The following is a 5,957-nucleotide window of genomic DNA, read 5'->3' on the forward strand; positions in this document are numbered from 1 at the left end:
GAATATGAATTACCTCCCTTGTGTCTTGCCGATGTACATATATAATAATATTAGTATTATGTACATGTATTTTAATCTTTATACTACTTTGATTTTTCAATTACCGTAGGTAACTCATATCTTTGTCAATTCAAGGTTTTACTATGTTATGTGTAACTACTTACTTAATCAATACATGATTTTGCTGCCAAAAATACAATACAAAGACAATACAAACCCGAAAAACTGGACAGAACTAAAGAATCGTGGCTATTAGAAAGAAAAATGATTTTGAAAAATAGAATTAAACTTATCCTTCACTCACATATTGATGTATACTAGTCAGTTACAAGATCTGGAAGTGAAAGAATTACACAATTCACCTCTAAATTTGCACCATCTCACTGCTAAAAAAAACCCGTTTACCAGAGACCTACAAATGTACAGACAATGGAAGGGAGATAACTCGAATTTCACTCGACTATCGATCTCGAATAAATTAATAACACTGATAATTGAACCAAAGAGGTATATGAGAGAAATATATAGAGAAAAAAAAACAAAAATTATACTCACAATTAAATACTCAGGTCAATTATGGAAAGGTAACTCTGTCTAGTATTTTCATGAAATGAGTTAACTCCCCTTGGCGCTGTCTTCATGTCAGGAAAAAGCTGTTAAACTGGTCGGCCCAAAAGGTACCATGGTCAAAGCTCGGCTGAAACAGAAGAAATGTATAAATTAATAAATAAATGACTAAAATGAAAGAGTTAAATAGCTGATTAATGAACACAAAAACAGAAAGTGTTTTTATATAGATCGATTAGGGTTCATGGCCATTTAAGGATGTGTCAATACTTGGAGGAACCCAGAGTATCAAAATAAAAACCACCGTCCTACAGCCTGAATCTATTACCTATTCCTGACCAGTCTTAAACATTTAATTTTGAAAAAAGAAGACTATACTGTTTATTTTACAGAACCAAACAACACTATATCCATTTGATGAATTTTATATATAAAATATTTGACTTACATATACAGATAAATAGAATAGTGATTATTGATAAATAGATAAATACAGGGAAAGAGATTATTAGGCTTGAATAACTCCTAATCACAGAGTATCACGCGAATTCAGAGAAGTTTACTAAATATCATTGAAATACACATCATATTCTAAATATTCTAAGTCACCAGACTTCTTACATGTACCCCCCCCCCCCCCGGGCCAGGACCCTAGCCCCTGTGTCATACTGCCCCAAGCCCCTGTGTCATAATCGTGACAAAAACATCTTCTGTGTAATCACTTTCTAAGATATTGGTTCATGTGCTAAGCTATATTAACAACATATGTGTAATGTGATTTTTTTCAACAAAATCCACCAATTTACAGTGTCGTTATCAAGACAGAAAGGCCTCCGTACTAAAAATAGCTACCAAATATTTATAAAATACAAGCAAAATACCTTCAACACACTCGATTTCCAGTCAAATACATGCAATTTGGGTTCAGTCAAATGGTGTCCAGGGACGCTGAATGACGGAAACGTCATATCCGGTTGTCATCCTATAGCATTTTACATATTTTTCAAATTTACCATTTTTGGAAAGCTACATGTCCATAAGGTCTGATTCCAAAATGGGAGTTTGCTCGCTGCATGGGTTGGTCTGGTACTGCAAGCTGTGTACTCGTATCGACAATGAAGATTCCTGTAAGAAAAAATTATGAGAATTGAAACAGTTTTGAAATAAAAATTTAAATATTTCAATGAAATTTGAACCTAGACTTTTGACTTTTACTTATAACTATAGTATAGTTAGTGTACTACAAGGAAATATGACCAATTGAATTAAACTTGGAGGTCAGGGGGAGATAACTCATATTCTTTACCCCCACCCCCCATTTTTGGAATTTCTAGCAAAAAATATCCAGAACTGAACAATTAAGCAAATCAAAGTTCCAGAACTGGCTCAATACTATAGATATATAACTTAGTAAACAATAGAATATCATAAAGAAATGATTATAACATATTATGTCATAATATATCTGATATAACACAGAGAAATTACGGTGCAGCTAATAAAATATGGATACAAAATAGCCCCAAAAATTTAAAATTTGCCCTGATTTTCTGAATCAGATGATTCTAAAATTACAAATGTATACCAATTGATGTAAAAAAGGGAATTATTAACCTCTGAAGGATTCCAAGGACAGATAAAATCAAATCTAGAGCAACATTTGAACCCGAAAAACTGGACAGAACTAAAGAATCGTGGCTATTAGAAAGAAAATGATTTTGAAAAATAGAATTAAACTTATCCTTCACTCACATATTGATGTATACTAGTCAGTTACAAGATCTGGAAGTGAAAGAATTACACAATTCACCTCTAAATTTGCACCATCTCACTGCTAAAAAAACCCGTTTACCAGAGACCTACAAATGTACAGACAATGGAAGGGAGATAACTCGAATTTCACTCGACTATCGATCTCGAATAAATTAATAATAACACTGATAATTGAACCAAAGAGGTATATGAGAGAAATATATAGAGAAAAAAAAAACAAATTATACTCACAATTAAATACTCAGGTCAATTATGGAAAGGTAACTCTGTCTAGTATTTTCATGAAATGAGTTAACTCCCCTTGGCGCTGTCTTCATGTCAGGAAAAAGCTGTTAAACTGGTCGGCCCAAAAGGTACCATGGTCAAAGCTCGGCTGAAACAGAAGAAATGTATAAATTAATAAATAAATGACTAAAATGAAAGAGTTAAATAGCTGATTAATGAACACAAAAACAGAAAGTGTTTTATATAGATCGATTAGGGTTCATGGCCATTTAAGGATGTGTCAATACTTGGAGGAACCCAGAGTATCAAAATAAAAACCACCGTCCTACAGCCTGAATCTATTACCTATTCCTGACCAGTCTTAAACATTTAATTTTGAAAAAGAAGACTATACTGTTTATTTTACAGAACCAAACAACACTATATCCATTTGATGAATTTATATATAAAATATTTGACTTACATATACAGATAAATAGAATAGTGATTATGATAAATAGATAAATACAGGGAAAGAGATTATTAGGCTTGAATAACTCCTAATCACAGAGTATCACGCGAATTCAGAGAAGTTTACTAAATATCATTGAAATACACATCATATTCTAAATATTCTAAGTCACCAGACTTCTTACATGTACCCCCCCCCCCCCCTGGGCCAGGACCCTAGCCCCTGTGTCATACTGCCCCAAGCCCCTGTGTCATAATCGTGACAAAAACATCTTCTGTATAATCACTTTCTAAGATATTGGTTCATGTGCTAAGCTATATTAACAACATATGTGTAATGTGATTTTTTTCAACAAAATCCACCAATTTACAGTGTCGTTATCAAGACAGAAAGGCCTCCGTACTAAAAATAGCTACCAAATATTTATAAAATACAAGCAAAATACCTTCAACACTCGATTTCCAGTCAAATACATGCAGATTGGGTTCAGTCAAATGGTGTCCAGGGACGCTGAATGACGGAAACGTCATATCCGGTTGTCATCCTATAGCATTTTACATATTTTTCAAATTTACCATTTTTGGAAAGCTACATGTCCATAAGGTCTGATTCCAAAATGGGAGTTTGCTCGCTGCATGGGTTGGTCTGGTACTGCAAGCTGTGTACTCGTATCGACAATGAAGATTCCTGTAAGAAAAATTATGAGAATTGAAACAGTTTTGAAATAAAAATTTAAATATTTCAATGAAATTTGAACCTAGACTTTTGACTTTTACTTATAACTATAGTATAGTTAGTGTACTACAGGGAAATATGACCAATTGAATTAAACTTGGAGGTCAGGGGGAGATAACTCATATTCTTTACCCCCACCCCCCATTTTTGGAATTTCTAGCAAAAAATATCCAGAACTGAACAATTAAGCAAATCAAAGTTCCAGAACTGGCTCAATACTATAGATATATATATATTTTAGTAAACAATAGAATATCATAAAGAAATGATTATAACATATTATGTCATAATATATCTGATATAACACAGAGAAATTACGGTGCAGCTAATAAAATATGGATACAAAATAGCCCCAAAAATTTAAAATTTGCCCTGATTTTCTGAATCAGATGATTCTAAAATTACAAATGTATACCAATTGATGTAAAAAAGGGAATTATTAACCTCTGAAGGATTCCAAGGACAGATAAAATCAAATCTAGAGCAACATTTGAACCCGAAAAACTGGACAGAACTAAAGAACCGTGGCTATTAGAAAGAAAATGATTTTGAAAAATAGAATTAAACTTATCCTTCACTCACATATTGATGTATACTAGTCAGTTACAAGATCTGGAAGTGAAAGAATTACACACAATTCACCTCTAAATTTGCACCATCCCACTGCTAAAAAAACCCGTTTACCAGAGACCTACAAATGTACAGACAATGGAAGGGAGATAACTCGAATTTCACTCGACTATCGATCTCGAATAAATTAATAACACTGATAATTGAACCAAAGAGGTATATGAGAGAAATATATAGAGAAAAAAAAAACAAATTATACTCACAATTAAATACTCAGGTCAATTATGGAAAGGTAACTCTGTCTAGTATTTTCATGAAATGAGTTAACTCCCCTTGGCGCTGTCTTCATGTCAGGAAAAAGCTGTTAAACTGGTCGGCCCAAAAGGTACCATGGTCAAAGCTCGGCTGAAACAGAAGAAATGTATAAATTAATAAATAAATGACTAAAATGAAAGAGTTAAATAGCTGATTAATGAACACAAAAACAGAAAGTGTTTTATATAGATCGATTAGGGTTCATGGCCATTTAAGGATGTGTCAATACTTGGAGGAACCCAGAGTATCAAAATAAAAACCACCGTCCTACAGCCTGAATCTATTACCTATTCCTGACCAGTCTTAAACATTTAATTTTGAAAAAGAAGACTATACTGTTTATTTTACAGAACCAAACAACACTATATCCATTTGATGAATTTATATATAAAATATTTGACTTACATATACAGATAAATAGAATAGTGATTATGATAAATAGATAAATACAGGGAAAGAGATTATTAGGCTTGAATAACTCCTAATCACAGAGTATCACGCGAATTCAGAGAAGTTTTACTAAATATCATTGAAATACACATCATATTCTAAATATTCTAAGTCACCAGACTTCTTACATGTACCCCCCCCCCCCCCGGGCCAAGACCCTAGCCCCTGTGTCATACTGCCCCAAGCCCCTGTGTCATAATCGTGACAAAAACATCTTCTGTATAATCACTTTCTGAGATATTGGTTCATGTGCTAAGCTATATTAACAACATATGTGTAATGTGATTTTTTTCAACAAAATCCACCCATATTTACAGTGTCGTTATCAAGACAGAAAGGCCTCCGTACTAAAAATAGCTACCAAATATTTATAAAATACAAGCAAAATACCTTCAACACTCGATTTCCAGTCAAATACATGCAATTTGGGTTTCAGTCAAATGGTGTCCAGGGACGCTGAATGACGGAAACGTCATATCCGGTTGTCATCCTATAGCATTTTACATTATTTTTCAAATTTACCATATTTGGAAAGCTACATGTCCCATAAGGTCCTGATTCCAAAATGGGAGTTTGCTCGCTGCATGGGTTGGTCTGGTACTGCAAGCTGTGTACTCGTATCGACAATGAAGATTACCTGTAAGAAAAATTATGAGAATTGAAACAGTTTTGAAATAAAAAATTTTAAATATTTCAATGAAATTTGAACCTAGACTTTTGACTTTTACTTATAACTATAGTATAGTTAGTGTACTACAAGGAAATATGACCAATTGAATTAAACTTGGAGGTCAGGGGAGATAACTCATATTCTTTACCCCCACCCCCCATTTTTGGAATTTCTAGCAAAAAATATCCAGAACTGAACAAT

General features: G+C 33.2%; 1 long non-coding RNA gene across 1 annotated transcript; it reads right to left on the bottom strand.

Moving 5' to 3' along the window:
• Positions 1-1,471: 1,471 nt before the first annotated feature.
• LOC138311992 (uncharacterized) lies at positions 1,472-5,513 on the bottom strand. Its single transcript, XR_011206821.1, has 5 exons — positions 5,477-5,513; positions 4,585-4,726; positions 3,462-3,703; positions 2,572-2,713; positions 1,472-1,692 (listed from the first exon to the last, which is right to left on the bottom strand). It is a non-coding gene; the product is annotated as an uncharacterized lncRNA (long non-coding RNA).
• Positions 5,514-5,957: the final 444 nt, after the last annotated feature.

Source organism: Argopecten irradians, unplaced genomic scaffold, assembly GCF_041381155.1.
Source record: "Argopecten irradians isolate NY unplaced genomic scaffold, Ai_NY scaffold_0180, whole genome shotgun sequence".
NCBI lineage: Eukaryota > Metazoa > Mollusca > Bivalvia > Pectinida > Pectinidae > Argopecten > Argopecten irradians.